The sequence below is a fragment of the Phyllostomus discolor genome, chromosome 1, assembly GCF_004126475.2.
Source record: "Phyllostomus discolor isolate MPI-MPIP mPhyDis1 chromosome 1, mPhyDis1.pri.v3, whole genome shotgun sequence".
In the NCBI taxonomy this organism is placed as follows: Eukaryota; Metazoa; Chordata; class Mammalia; order Chiroptera; family Phyllostomidae; genus Phyllostomus; species Phyllostomus discolor.
In genome coordinates, this window is record NC_040903.2 from 129,979,002 (window position 1) to 129,995,201 (window position 16,200).

Genomic DNA, 16,200 nt, shown 5'->3' on the forward strand with positions numbered 1-16,200 from the left:
GGGTATGAACCCGCCATCTTCTCGAATCACCAGCCATCTGAATAAAGCACCCATAAAAGATTCAATCACTGTCATTGCTTATTGGATTTGGTAGTGACAGGCAGCCTGAACACTGGTGTCTTTTCCCATTACATATTTTGGTGACTCCGTGCTGGGACACACTTTGGGGCTCTCCAGTAAGTCTAGGTATTTGGTGGGAAGTCACACTGGCTGCCTGGACTGAGAAGCCCTGGGGGTTTGGGGTCAGAGAATCCCAAGCAGCTGCCAAGTGATTTCACTTGGGGGTTCTCACCCCCTTATTCCCAGCACCTCTCATCGTGCATCACACTGGATTGAATCGTTGCACTTTCTGTTTCAGGTTGAAATCCCAGGTCACAATTTAGGTCATCTGTTCTGTTTGGGTACCGTCTGTTTGGAGCTCCGTCTGGTCCGAAAGGACATCTGTTCTGTTCTGGCCTGAAAGGATGTCTGTTCAGAGCTCTGTGGAGTTCTGTCTGGTAGAATGGGGGAAAAGCCTCCATTACGAGAAACGGCCCTTTGGGCCAGTTCTAATTTGTCAACTTATGAGCATATATCGAAAGCGCATATTGTTTTGTTGTAGTACTGTTCTGTTTGTGTCCTGTATAACTTAGACTCAGGAGAATGCTGGTCACTGAATGGGTCTTTAAATTACTGTATTATACTGTAACTAGAGATTTTTTGTCAAAAATCAGAGAAGTGGGACAAATTGCCTTATCTAGAAGTGTTTGGGTTTACATGATAAAGATGCATGCAGAGTTAAAAAGAAAAAAAAGAGGAAAATCAGTTAATGGCTCAAAGAAAAAAGAATTTACATATGAAAGATAGAAGGTCAGAGGAGAGGGGCCAGGAAGATCTAGATATTATGACTGTTGCAGGTTGGTCAGAGTTCCTGCAGCCCCAGGTGTAACAGGGTGCAGCCAAGATGGGGGCCCCAAATAGGGATTTGAATGGGGTCCAGAACTCAAGGTATCCTGGAAATATTAGGATGTTCTCACCAACCCCCACCCCCCAGGTGTGGGTTGGGGGAAGGGACACATGGAGCAGGGCCTTTGAGAGCTGTTTCACATAGTAACAGCCTTGCAACTAACCTCTGGTGTGGTCATTTAACATATCTATAACCTTTAACTGGTTGCATATATATGTTAAATAGCTGTGGCCATGCTCTCAGCCAGGGGGAATGGAAATAACTTCCCCACCAAGATGTAACTACAGGGCAGGTTCCCTGAGTTACATCACCTGTGTGGGAGCTTGGAAAAGATTGGCTCCATGACATGGGGCCACACCTGCTCAGACTCATGATGGCAGCCCAGTAAAGCTGGAAGGATATGAGAGGGCTAGCAAGTATAGCTGATGGTGGGAGGAGTTGGAAATGGGCTGCAGAGAAAGATTGGCACAGGGATTTAAACCCAGTTGGGGCAGCCACTGGGGAGGGAACCACTCAGTCTTTAGCAGAGTGGGGACTCCTGCAGCCCTGCGAGAGAAAATCACCATGCAGGTTTAGCAGAGAACCACCACTTGGCTTGGGCAGAGTGGCAACCCCCCTCCTTGCAGCCATTGAGGAGGGAGAACCACATGGCTTTGACAGAGTGGAGACTCCCACAGCCATTGTGCAGAGAGGACCACTCGGCTGGGGCAGTGGAGAGAGAACCATGCTGTTTTGGCTGAGTGGGGAATCCCATGGCCCTGGGAGAGAGAACCTCGCGGCTTACCAGGGTGGGGACCCCTGCAGCTTTAGAAGGGAGAACCACCACCTGGCTTTAGCAGAGATCCCGGCGATACAGCTGATGGTGCTGGAAACCGAGGGAGGCCTACCAGCTGAGACAGATTGATTACTGGAAGAACTGGGGGCTACCTAAGCCAGGACTTCTATTTCTTTTCCTGAGATACGGTACCCCAGACTGGGCAAAGGGGGAAGGAAGGACTGTGTGTGTTTGTGGATGTTTTAAAGGACTTTGGGATTTTGATAAAGACAATTAGGTCACTACTTTAAGTTGTATACCATTAAATAAACATTTCCTTTTTTTTTTCATGAATCTCTGGCATTGAGAGACGTCTTTCCTCTGGCGGCAGACATAATGAACCTAGGGGGTTCCCTTCGGGTAATAGTACATTGCCCTCAGCCCCCCTTGGCTCCCTTGTTGTTCAGTAACATAGGGAATCCACTCCTGTGAGTGAAATGGGAAAAGTGCGCCTGAACTGGCATTGCTGTCTTGAATTGGTCAAGGAACCAGATTTGCTGGAGGAAAAGCCCCTACTGGGGCAGGGCAATATCCTTTTTGGAGACTTTTTAGTGAGAGTAAGGTCAGAAGGCCAGTCTACTAGATGTTATTTGGCACATACTCTGTTTTCTACATTGGATCTGTTAAACTGGAGAAGTTCAACCCCTTCTTATGGACATAACCCTGCTAAAATGACTGATTTGGTTGCATCAGTTTTTGCCACTTATCTCAGTTGGGGAGACATAGGAGCCTTATTGAATTCTTTGCTTCAGTAAGGGGGATGAGCAGAGGCTGGTGCTGGATAAGGCAAATGAAGAGGCTCGGAGGTTACACCAAGTAAACCCAGATGGGGCTCTGGGCCTTTCCAGGGCAATACCTGTAACTGAGCCCAACTGGGACCCTAAAGGGGATGTCCTTTCTCTCTTAGAGCATTATAAGAGATGCCTCCTTGAGGGAATGGGGAAAGGCATCCCTGAGCAGAAAAGTCTGAGTATTGTGCAGGCCATGCAACAGAAGTCCACAGAGGACCCTTCCCAACACCAGGAAACAGTTAAGGAGATTCTTGGGGATGGCAAGTGACTGCTGCATTTGAATTCCAAGCTTTGGGCTCACTGCTAATCCACTGTGTGAGGCTCTGAAGGGACCGGAACATAGCCCTTTAGAGTGGACTCAGGCTTTTGAGTCCCTGAAAGTGCACCTGGCTTCAGCACCAGCCTTGGGACTTTCAAACCTACTGAAGCCCTTTCAATGATATGTGTGTGAGAAACAGGGCATTGCCCTAGAATTTCCTCACCCAGATGCTTAGTGACATTTGCAGTCCATAGCATAATTGTCAAAGAAATTAAATCACACTGTCCAGGGGTGGCCAGCCTGCTTGAGAGTGGCAGCCACCTGCGAGCTCTTGGAGGAAGCTGAAAAAGTTTGCCTTGGGGCAGCCTATGCCAGTTATGTGTCGAAGCAAGTGTTGAGCCTGCTGGAGCAAAAGGGAAATATGTGGCTGACTGCTGAAAGAATGGGCAGGTACCAAGCCCTTTCTTCTCGACAATCCCAACGTCTCCCTCAAAAACTTTAAGTAAAGTAATTCCTGCCTTTTTCTCCCAGACCCTGACTCGGCTGCACTAATACATGACTGCGCTGAAATAACTAATGAAGTGTATTCTAGCAGAACTGATTTACAGAACCATTCTTTAGAAGAAGCAGACTGGACTCTGTACAGATGGAAGCAGTTATATGCACAAAGAAAGCAAAGAGGCTGGATATGCAGTTGTGACTCTTCAAGGAGTAGTGGAGGCCAAGGCCCTATCACCAGGAACCTCTGCATAGAAGGCTGAGCTGATCCCATTGACAAGGGCACTGGAATTATCACAGGAAAAAAGAGTAAACGTGTACACCAACTCAAGGTATGCCTTTTTGATTTTGCATGCACATAGTTCAATTATGTAAAGAAAGAGGACCGTTAACCTCCAATAGAAAGGAAATTAAGCACACAACAGAAATTTTAAAATTATTAAAGGCTGTTCAGGTACCTTTACAGGTGGCAGGTATGCACTGCCCAGGGCATCAGAAAGAGGCCACTTAAGTGGCTAGAGAAAGCAATCTGGCTGAACAGGCAACAAAAGAGGCTGCTAAAGGAATATTTATAATGCCGTTGATACTTGTTCTGGACTTGTCAAAATTTGACCCTGAATATTTGACTGCAGACTTAGAAAAAGTTAAGGAATGGAGTTTTAATGAAGAAGGTCCTGATAGTCAATAGAAAAAGAATAAGAAAGGAGCTATACTGTTTTCCTGAACATTTAGTAGAGCCAGTCATAAGCATTTGCACGAGGCCACACACTGTGGAAAAGACTTATTAACCACCTATGTCAACTGTGGCTCACAGGTCCTGGAATTTCTAAAGCAATAAGGAAAGTAATTGCTAGATGTGTTGTATGCCAGAAGAACAACCCCAAAACAGAACCCCACCAAAAGAAAGAAAGAAAGCAATATCAAGGACAGTGCCCATTTGAAGACTGGCAAATAGACTTTACCCAGATGCCAAGGCTCCGAGGGTGGAAATATTTGTTAACCTTTGTGGACACCTTTTCAGGATGGGTAGAAGCCTATCCCACTAGAACAGAGAAATCTTCAGAAGTAGTAAAGCATTATTGAAGGAAATAATTCCTTGCTTTGTTCTCCCTGACAGCATTCAGAGCAATAATGGACCTGCTTTTGTTTCAGAAATCACACAGGTTAGTAAAATCCTAGGAATTAATTGGAGACCACACAGCATGGAGACCCCAGGCTTCTGGGAAAGTAGAAAAGATGAACCACACCTTAAAGAAAAATATAGCCAAAGTGTCAAGAAGCTCATCTTCATTGGGATCAAGCTTTACTTATTACCCTGCTCAGGATAAGGGTGGCTCCTCGAAGTGGGATTCAGCTGAGTCCCTGTAAAATTGTGTACAGGTAGCCATTTCAGGTCACAATGGGGGTGAGAGATATGTGTATAGATAAAAATATGAAGGTAAGAAAATTGTGTGCAACTAAATCAGACCTTAGCTGTGATGAATGACCTTGCCTGTACTAAACTTTTCTCCCGCAGGTTTGCTGCATTCCTTTGAGCCTGCAGACAAAATGCTATTCAAGATTTGGATGACAGCATCTCCAAAAACCCAACTAGCAGGAAAGTGGACTGGACCTTGGGACATATTCCTCACCACCCCCACCATGGTGAAACTGATGGAAATAAAACTTTGGACTCATCACACCAGGATAAAGAAAGCACCAGAGGAACAATGGATCGCCGAGCCTCAAGAAAACCTGAAAGTCATCTTTCGGAAACAGTGACTTATGTTCTCTTCATTACCTCCTGTTTGACCCCTTGTTACAGACAACTTATTCCATTCAAATGGGATGAAAACATCTGGGTATAGTTGGCAAAAATTGTTCTGAATACTTCTGACTTTTGTCTTGCCGGAGGAACTTATGTAGAACAAACTTTCACTTCATGTCTTACAGGTGTCTGTACCCCTTTGGAAAGCCTTAGAAATTATACTGTGTTTGATGATATTGAAAAGAAAATTCCTTACTCTGATATTTATAATTAGGGACCAGTGGTAACTATAAAGGACAGGGAAATGTTTTCCTTAAAGGTCACTAATGTACCCCAGCTAGAGAGTGTACAACTTTTGTCAACTGTGCTAAAACTGTCTTGTGTTCTCAGCAGGTGTGAAGACGAATTGCACCACCACCAGTGATGTATCTTATGCTTATGTTTCTGTTAAACTGCCAACAGGATGGTTCCTGATATGTGGAATTGTTACAGAATAATTCAAGGGGGGTCTGGGATGATATACTATTACTGAAAAGAACCCCTAGGTCTGTTATGTCCGCCACCTATAGGAAAGATGTCTCTCAATGCCAGAAATTCATGAAAAGGAAAGGAAATGTTTATTTAATGCTATACAGACTTAAAGTAGTGACCTAATATCTTCATCAAAATCCCAAAGTCCCTTAAAACACCCACAAACACACATAGTCCTTCCTTCCCCCTTTGCGCAGTCTGGGGTACCGTATCTCAGGAAAGGAAATAGAAGCCCATGGCTCAGGCAGCTCCTGGTTCTTCCCAGTAATCCATCTCTGCTGGCAGGCCTCTCTGGGTTCCCAGCACCATCAGCTATGTCGCCGGGAATCTCTGCTCCAGCCACATGGTTCTCTCTCTCAGGGCCACAGGAGTCCCCACGCAACCAAAACCGCGTGCTTCTCCCTAAAAAGCTGCGGGGAGGGGGGTCACCACTCTGCCAAAGCCTCGTGGTTCTCCCTCCAATGGCTGCCACGTCTGGGTTTAAATCCCCACACCAATGCAGCCCCATTTCTGACTCCTCCCATACTCAGCTTCACATGCTAGAACGCATATCCTTCCAGCTTTACTGGACTGCCATCATGAGTCTGGGCAGGTGTGGCCCATGTCATGGAGCCAGTCATCTCTAAGCTCCCATGCAGATGATGTAACTCAGGGGACCTGCATCCCAGTCACATCTTGGTGGGAGAGTCCCTTTCCATCCCCCTGGCCCAGAGCATGGCCATAGCTATTTAGCATATCTAAGTGACCAGCCGAAGGCTATGGGTATGTTAAATGACTCTGCCATGGATTAGCTGAAAAGCTGCCCTGCATGTTCTTGCTCTGTGTGCCTCTTCCCCCAACTCACACCTGTGAAGGAAGGGATGAAGACATCTTAAAATCTCCTGGATGCCTTGAGTTCTGGACCCCATTTCAAATGCCTATTTGGGACCCCCCTCTGGGCTGCACTCTGTTACAGAATGACAGTCTATTCTTATGTTCCAGCAGACAGTTCTGGGGGACCATGCTCTCTGGGAAGACTGACAGTGTTTATGCCTCAGAAGCTCCACGTAACTCTGGTTCAATGGGATCTCTCCTTTACATCTGATTGTATCGATGACTTACACCTTTTAGCCCTGCTGAATATGTGTCCTTAATTATATTTGTAATGTCCACCATGGTAACTTATTTAATGTAGAAATGAGCAGATTAGCCTGTGCTGTGGCAAAAGCTTTGAATGCCACTTTGCAAGCCATCAGTGCCATTAGTCAAGAACTAAGACAAGTCAGAAAAGCAGTACTAGATGACTGTGCAGCTATAGACTGCCTTCTTGTAAGCATAATCATGGATGTGAAAAATTTAAAAGGACTCTGCTGTTTTAACTGATAGTTCACAGCTCATAGAACAAAAAAAAGTAAAGCAAGTGAATAATGTAATGTCTAATATAAAACAGGGAGAAGGATTCATTGGCATTGATTGATCTAAACTAACCTCCTGGCTTCCCAGCATATCTGGTCTTCAAGAAGCTTTTATTGTTTTTATCCTTGTCATTTTCTTCAGTATCATAGCTTGTTGCATACAATGTGCCTCCTTATGCAGGTCTGCAATTAGGTATATTCCTAACCTCCTCTCCCCACCGGATGGTCCAGTGCTAAGTTCTGATCTCATAGAAATGAGATGGTTTAATACTAATGGTGGGGAATAATAGGGGACTCAAGACTTGGAAAATTTTAGCTGAAGGTAAAAAGCTGTAAGCCTAGCAAGTAATGAGTATGTTAGGCTTTTGTTTCAGAAACTACAGATAAGGCCCATCCTGGCTCCTGGGAAAAGCAGCCAACCTCCTGGGGCACTGGCTAGAGATTACCACCTGGGGACATGTTGGAGGCATCCGGGCCTTTTGTGTGACCACCACCCCACTCTTGGGAATAGCTAACTGCCTAGAACAGGAATGCAGCTTTGCTCACCTAATCCTCCCTGAATTTCAAAGCCCTCACCACACCTTGCTTGTCTTCCCCCAACCACCTTATAAAAGATCTGGCCAGGAAAGAGAAGGGAAGATGGTTTGTTAGGGTATGAACCCGCCATCTTCTCGAATCACTGGCCATCTGAATAAAACACCCATAAAAGATTCAATCACTGTCATTGCTTATTGGATTTGGTAGTGACAGGCAGCCTGAACACTGGTGTCTTTTCTGGTTACAATAGGAGGTTCCCTGGCCTAGTTGAGTGCCTTGACAGCTCTTCAAAGGGGGGACCTATCCTTCGTCTTATTGAGGTGGGGCTGTTGCCTCTTTGGGCTCTATTTCAGGAGTAGCTTACAGTGGGAATGGCAATGGAGGGGGTCCTTCTGCTATGAATCTTGTGTTCCTTGAGTTCAGGGCATGAGTGAGGCCTATTTTCTCATTCTCCTTTTCTTCCTGTGTACTGTCAGGAAGAGGTTTCAAGGTCCCTTCCCTTCTCTGCACCATCAAGTGGACCTCTACCTCTGGTGAAATCCTGTTATGTAACAACAGAAATGCATTGACATTATAAATTTCATCCCATTTATGAAACTGTTGGCAGTACTGTTCCAGTTGCATAATAGTACAGTAATCTAGGGAATCATCCATGGGCCACCTTTCCCCACAGTCCAAAACGTACGTAGGCCACACAGTGTCATAGTAAAAAACCAATACTTCCTTGGACATTGGGTAATAGCCCAATGGTATGTACCCTAGTCCACTAAAATTCTACCCAGTGGTCTCCCTCCAGGAACCAACCTGAACAGCCCTGCTGGCCTGGATACACACACAACAGGCCCAACCCTATGGCCAAAAGAAGTCAGACAACCTGGGAACACAGAGAAGACGGGCATCCACAACTCCCTTATTCTGTGTGTGTGTGTGTGTGTGTGTGTGTGTGTTTCCACACCCTGTAAATGGGGGGTTTAATTGTAAAGTAACAAACTCTGTTGCTCAACATCCCTTCCAAAATGTCCAAGATGAAAGGAAGGACTGAGAGTTCAGCAGCACAAGGCGATCTCTGGAATCTCTTCTTACCAGCTCTTAGCCATCAGGGATCTGGAAGGTGGTGGCAGTGGCTGACTCCTTGGGGGAGGGGAGGCATCCAGGAGGCCAAACAGGGTGGCCGGTAGTCTGGGCAGAAAGGAGTTGAGCAGGTAGAAAGTTATTACACAATTACTTCCATAAAACCTGTGGCTATTGTAAAACTCTCTGCTTTCCAAATACTTTATTTTCTCTTTTCTGTCTACATACACCTTTTTCTTTTTACAGCACTCTTTCTGGGAGGGGGTGGCCAAGGAATGCAAGGGATGGAAGACAGTGAGGCTCCAAGTAGCTGGGCAGGTTTGAGAGAGGTTCAGGGAGAAGCAAGGTAAGGCAGCAAGGCAGTCCAGACTATTCACCCAGATGGGAGGTCGAGAAAATATCAAGAGACAGTGTTGTGGGCCTTTGCTCACCAGGACAGTGGGTTAAAGGTTGCATTTCCCCTGGATGGGGGTGGGTCTCCCAAAGGGCCCCTCCACCGTAGCAGAGGCCCCTTGTTCACAGACCCCCTTATTTACCCTCCCAGTCATCCTGGTGCCAGGGCCCCATCTGGTTGGGCCCCTTTCCACATTTCAATCGCCTCAAGCAGGAGTAGGGGATGGGGAAGAATTTGGGAACAAAAGCTGGCTTGTGCTTTGGGTCATCCTACGCCTTCCGCCAGCACTTGCAGTTATTTCTTTCCTGGGCAGAGAGCCCAGGAGCCTGGAGAGAGCTGGGTCAAAGAGGGTATCACAGCTTTGCCCCTACCCCACCCCTCTTCTCCATCTCCTGTTACTCTGTCAGTATGAATGAACTGCCCAACAGCCTGGGCTCCCCACTAGCCTACAAGTCAGGCCCCTCCCCCAGGGGTTGGCCCTTAAGACCTACATAAACCTGCAGTCCAGACCCAGTGTCTGTGAGGAGTCTTGGCCTCTAGGTGGGGAAGGAGCCAACTGTGGGATTGGAAAAGGACTTAAAAAAACCTATCTCTATCCCACTAGTGGGCCCTAAGAAGGACCTTGGAGGCCTAGAGGCTGAAACTACAAGGGATTCTGATGTTTCCCTTTTGGAATGGGCCATACTGAGCCCTCTTCAAGGACCTAAAGCTTCCTATTAAGGCGGAGCCCTCTGCCCCAAAGGGTTACAAAGACCTCAAGGACTCCCAGTGCCTCTTGAAATCAAACATTTGCCAGGCACAACTCCCTTATTCTAACAAATGCTCACAAGCAAGTTTTTCTGCCAAGCATTCTCACAAACAGTAACCCAAGCAATGGCCTCCCCAAAACTCAGCCAATTCTCACCTGGACGCCAGTTTGTAGCCCTAAAACTCAGGTGATCCTTCCCTCTTCCCTGAGTCTGTTTCCTTTCTACCTACCAGGAGTGTTTAAGTGGCCATACCTCTAGTGGACATGCAGAGAAATTAGTGACTGGGAAGTCTCCCAGTCCCACTCCTCGGGGTGGCGGTTGACCTGCTACAAGCAGCTAGGGCCCAATGTTGGGTGCCACTATTGTAACCAAACAACTCTTGAGATCCTACCACTAGCTGCCTATATGCAGTAACTCCAGAGACAAGCCTGGTGGAAAGGGAAAAAAAAAGGAATTTTTTACTTAAAATATGCACAGCAGATTTCTTGATGGGACCCCACACCCCAATGGAGGAGCATGTGAGCAGCTGGTGGGTGGCCACCGTGGTGGTAGCTTCTGGCAGCTTAACGTGCTCAGGGGAGGGGTGAGGCTTGCCACCCTGCAGCACCACCTCCTGGGACCTGCTGGCCCAAGCCTCCTCCTGGGCCCCTTTACCTGTAGTGCTCCTAGCAGCCCTAATGCTCCTGGTCAGGCCCAGAGCACTTGGGGAGGAATGCAGGGCCTGTTCCCTAGCTGCGCTGGGGCCATACCTGACAGGCCCACACTAGTGTGGACCGTGGGCAGGCAGCAGCCACCAAGGCTTCCCATCTGGGGAAGGGGTGCAGGGCTTGCCAGACATCTATGCTTTCTGAGCCCACTGGCCTGAGTCTCCTGGCTGCCCTCTCACCGGAACCTGCTGTGCTCCCAGCCAGGCAGGTCCCGAAGATCTTGGGCAGGGGCACAGGGAATCCTCCTGGCAAGGACCACCAACTAAGGAACCTCAACCCTCAGCTGCAGACCCACGAGCCTGAGGATAGGGGAGCAAAAGCATGCAACATTTCCTCACACTCTGCTTTTAAAGACCACCCCCACCCCCACCCCGGTCCTGTGCAATTCCCTGCACAGTGAACGTAGATGGGATGGTATGTCCCTCCTATCCAATCACCTCTCTAGCTTTCATCACGAGCCCTATGCACCTCTTCTTGCTGCATAATGTGTGGGTCCTCCAGGTGGTGAGGGCAATGCACACATGCACTGTCTTCTGTACTTCTCCACCCCTCCCTATTTCTGGAGGTGGCTGTCCCCTGTTACAGTTGGAGCATTGTCTCATACACCTAAAGGTTGCAGGTTTGATCCCCAGTTAGGGCACATACCTAAGTTGTGGGTTTAACCCCCAGTTGTGACATGTATGGGAGTTAAATGATCCATGTTACTCTATCACACTGATGTTTCTCCCTTTCTCCTTCCTGTCTTTCTAAAATAAATAAACATGTCCTTGGGTAAGGATTTAAAAGAAAAGAGTGGGCTGTTGATATGTTCTATCTGATATGACAGGTTTCTTTCTTTCTTGGACAGAGGGGAAGGGAGGGAGAAAGAGAGGGAGAGAAACATCAATGTGTGGTTGCCTCTTGCATGCACCCAACTGAGGACCTGGCTGCAACCCAGGCATGTGCCCTGATTGGATCAAACCAGTGACCCTTTGGTTCACAGGCTGGCACTCAATCCACTGAGCCACACCAGCCAGGGCAGGTTTTTTAACCCCCTTAAGACTAGTACTTGGAGGAATATCAGTAGGTTTGATTTTATTATAATAACTTTTTAATAGAAATATAAAAGACTCAAGTGTGGTAGTGAGTTGTTTAATCACAGATGACTACTTAGTAGGCATTTTAGGGGAGATAAGCATTTAGTGTTTGGTTATTTTATGTACTTTAAGGTTCTTTTTAAGCTAGGTTTTCAAGAGTCTATTACTCTCTGACTCCTTATAATTTTTATTTAAATTTTGGGTTGTTTGCCCAACTTCTTCTGAGTTGTTCTTTTAACCACTAATTGAACTGGCAGCAATCCATAGCATATACCTTTTTATGTTTTCATTGTTTCATTTCATGGATCCAAAAGAAATCCTTATAGAAAACTCATCTACTGTTTATTCTGGTTAAGTAGAATTCAGTTTATTTATAGTAAAGCTTAATATAGTATAGTTTCTGGCATAATTAAAGGGGCTAAACAACTTACCTTCACAAAATAAAGATAATGTATAGATGCCTATGGTGAAAGCCCCACTCAGCTTATAAACTGTAACCTGGCCATTCTAGATTTTCAGCTTGTTTTGTTGAAAAAGACTCTATACTCATACTCACTAAAGTTCACAGCCAACTAACAATTCAATTAGAATTAATAAATCATAATATCAACTATCTTTTGTCCAAAGAGTTATGCTAGAAAATATCCTTTTAAGGATTATTTTTCTATTGTTTCATACGACAAATTTCCACCATAAAAATATTTGAGGTATTATATTACTTGGACAATTAATTCTCTTAAAGATCAGTGAATAAAAAGGAGATTTAATAACAAAAGAGACAGTAAAATTAACCTTAATAAGCAGTTAGTATTACACAAGCATTTGTTATAAAACAACAAATAATGGGTGACCAAATTTACATTTAATTTTATTGCTTCTATGAACAAGACAAGTTAATTCTTCAATATAATTACTATAATTAAAAGGAAAAAAACTATTGATTAGTTGAAGTTATTTAAACATCATGAACAGTCATAGGAAATGGTGAAACAAAATGTCAAGAAGAACAATCAATAATCAAGTTCAGAAAATAACCAAATCAAATGGTAACTCCAATAGAGTACAACCATTATAAAGGGGGATGAGAGGTAATAGACAAATGTGCTATAAGGGCCTTTAGAATATATTTGTATTTATCCTGCAACATCTTTGTAAATTATGATTCACCCTATTACTTCCCCAAAGTCTTTGCAGGAAACTCAGAAATGTACAAGTGCAGTTGACCTCTAGGTTTCACCAGGCAGTTTATTGTTTGCAGCTGAAACTGTTACACTATCCAGGAACACCTGCAATCTAAAAGCTACTTTTGATGCTGAGCATCTTTTCATATGTCTCTGGGCCCTTTGCATGTCCTCCGTGGAGAAGTGTTTGTTCAAGTCCTTTGCCCTTTTTTTAATTGGGTTGTTTGTCTTCCTGGACTGGAGTCATGTGAGTTCTTTATATATTTTGGAGTTTAAACCCTTGTCTGAGGTATCATTGGCAAACATGTTTTCCCATACAGTTGGTTCTCTTTTTATTTTAATACTGTTTTCTTTAGCTGTGCAGAAGCTTTTTACTTTGATGAGATCCCATTTGCTTATTTTTTCCTTTATGTCCCTTGCTCTAAGGGACATATCTGTGAAAATATTGCTGCATGGAATATCTGAGATTTTCCTGCCTATGTTCTCCTCTAGGACTTTTATGGTGTCACAACTTATATTTAAGTCTTTTCTCCACCTTGAGTTTATTTTTGTTTATGGTGTAAGTTGGTGATCAAATTTCATTTTTTTTTGCATGTAGCTGTCCAGATCTCCCAACACCATTTGTTGAAGAGGTTATTCTTACTCCATTTTATGCTTCTGCCCCATTTGTCGAATATTAATTGACCATAGAGACTTTGGTTTATTTCTGAGCTCTCTATTCTGTTCCACTGGTCAATGTGTTTGTTCTTATGACAATACCAAACTGTTTTGATTACAGTGGCCTTGTAATACAGCATCACTAGTCATCAGAGAGATGCAAATTAAAACCACAATCAGATAACTCTTCACACCAGTCAGAATGGCCATCATAAACAAATCAACAAACAAGTGTTGGAGAGGATGTGGATAAAAGGGAACCCCAGTGCTGATGGGAATGCAGACTGGTGCAGCCACTGTGGAAAACAGTATGGAATTTCCTCAGAAAACTAAAAATGGAAATGCCTTTCAACCTGGCAATTCCACTGCTGGGATTATACCCTAAGAAACCTGAAACACCAATTCAAAAGAACCTATGCATCCCAATGTTCATAGCAGCACAATTTACAATAGCCAAGTGCTGGAACCACCTAAGTGCCCATCAGTAAATGAATCGATCAGAATACTATGGTACATTTACACGATGGAATACTACACAGCAGAAAGAAAGAAGGAACTCCTACCCTTAGTGACAGAATGAATGGATCTAGAAAGCATTACGCCTAGTGAAATAAGCCAGGTCGTGAAAGACAATGTCGTATGATCTCACCTATAAGTGGAAGCCAATGAACAAAACAAACAGGCAAGCAAAATATAACCAGAGACAGTGAAATTAAGAACAAACTGACATAAACCGGGGGAAGGTGGGAGGGGATAATGGGATGAAAAGGGGGAAGGGTTTCAGGAACATGTATAAAGGACACATGGACAAAACCAAAGATGGGTAGGATTGACGGTGGGAGGTGGGGATGGCTTGGGGGGGAGTGGTGGAGGTAAAATGGAGACAACTGTACTTGAACAACAATAAAAAGGAAATGTAAAAAAATAATAAAATCTATCTTGAAGGAATCAGTAGAGAAAGATATACTCATTAAAAAGCAATAAATGTACTTAAATGACTCACTCTTAAAATTATCCATCATATGTGTCACAGGCTGTTACTGAGTTGAAGTCTATGATATTCTGTTAAAATCAACATGTGACAAACTTGAAGAAATTATTAATATTTATAGAAAAGATAGTAGGAAAATATGTGGAATTTTCTGGCCTAGCAAAGTATCTAAAACAAGAACAAATTGTGTGCTTAGGATAGGTTTTAAAAATTTATCTTAAAGCTACCTTTTGTTATGTATCATCATCATCATTATAATTTTATATTATTATATTTAATTACTGTCATGGAGCCTAATGTTGACTTTACAATTCACCTGTAGTGCTGCAATTCTGATAAGGTCTCAGTAATAGTCTTAATAAATTGTCTTGAGAGACCTCTATTCACATACAGGATTTATGTTCACTATAATGTCATTAGCAGGGCTCAAGAATATCAGCAAAACAAATAAGAGCTACAGGATTTAGTGAGTGATTCCAGGAGGAACCACAGGTCAATTGAAGCATGAACTGGTGACTCTGCTCAAACTCCACATTCTTAGGGAAGCTTTACCTAATCACCAATCTAAGATAGCCCTTTCATAGCACTGTGTCATTGCTTATCATATTTTTTCATAGCATTCATCAGCACCCGATACTGTTAGCATGTTGATTCATTTGTTCTTCATCTCTCCCCCCTTTTAGAATGTGAGATCCATGAGGACTGAGATGTTATTTGATTTTTTTCATAGTCCTGCAAGCCGAAACAGTGCCTAAAATATTAGTGACTTTCAATAAATGCTTGTTAAATGACTGAAACCCAGGGGAAGTAGAATATCTGTCATTGAGTGAAAAACATAATTCTTGAAATCCCTCTGTCTTGAAAACATTCAGGATACTGAACAGCAATTACTCAGAAATTACTAAAAGCATGTGAAAAATAAATTTCTCTGAACCCAGTTTTCCCACTGTGATAGTACAGACCATACAGAGCCCCAAAAACCTATAAAGCTTTCTTATGAAAAATAGGTGTACTGAGGAGAGTCCAGATTTTTTAGAATCTCCCTCTTCTGTGGAGCAGATTATGAGAACAGCACAGGCACTGACATGACACTGGATACACACAGTCAGAAATATTCACGTAGAATATTCTGAGCAATTGGAATCCAGTTATGGTCCATTGCTCTCAGGAGTGAATTAAAAAATAAATTTAGAGATATTCTGGGGATAATTAACACCAGAGAAGTTGAACTGAATATAGTAAAAAAATAATACATGAGATACTTTTAATATGATTACAGAGTTTTCAGCATTTATGATTGTATTAGGGTTGTTTATTTTGGCAAAGGAAAGGATTTCAGTACTGTGGCAGTGACGTTAGTAAGCCACAGGAAGCTGTTACTCCTTTACTTAAGGTTTTCGGTAAGTTCACACAATGGCTGGGGGACCAGCAGTTTTCAGAAATTCATCTCAGAAGACCCAGAACTGTTGGGAGGACTCACTGAGAAGAATTACTGATCTCACAGTCTGTGTGGGAGGGAAAGAAAAGACATGTACTCAAAGCAGACATTGCGCCCAACACTTAGATTAGCTGGTAGCAACTGAGGCAAAACCAGAGAGATCCTTTGTTGAAACAGTAATGTTTGTGGAAGCAATTTGAATTAATAAATGAAACTATTCCACTTTCTGTGAAGCTAATGGTACTGTTTTTGTTTTTATTTTCTATTAGGCACTCAGAAAGCACTGGCTGCTGGAGAAAACTTGGTCATAATCCTATCCTTTTAACTTTTATTCATAAGAACAAATCACAAGTAATATGTTATTTAGAAAAAAACTGTGATAGACTATTTTTGAGGTATAGATGATGGCAGTTCTCTAA

The 16,200-nt window shown here is 43.7% G+C and overlaps 2 long non-coding RNA genes across 2 annotated transcripts in view; one reads left to right on the plus strand and one right to left on the minus strand.

Moving 5' to 3' along the window:
- The window catches only part of LOC118501284, a 20,024-nt gene extending 14,912 nt beyond the window's left edge, over positions 1–5,112 (plus strand). Inside the window, exons 3-4 of the long non-coding RNA XR_004903909.1 lie at positions 980–987; positions 4,825–5,112. This is a non-coding gene — a long non-coding RNA (uncharacterized LOC118501284). The remainder of the gene's footprint in view (positions 1–979; positions 988–4,824) is intronic.
- Positions 2,579–13,902, minus strand: LOC118501283. Its single transcript, XR_004903908.1, has 3 exons — positions 13,890–13,902; positions 9,731–9,736; positions 2,579–2,801 (listed from the first exon to the last, which is right to left on the minus strand). It is a non-coding gene; the product is annotated as an uncharacterized LOC118501283 (long non-coding RNA).
- Positions 13,903–16,200: the final 2,298 nt, after the last annotated feature.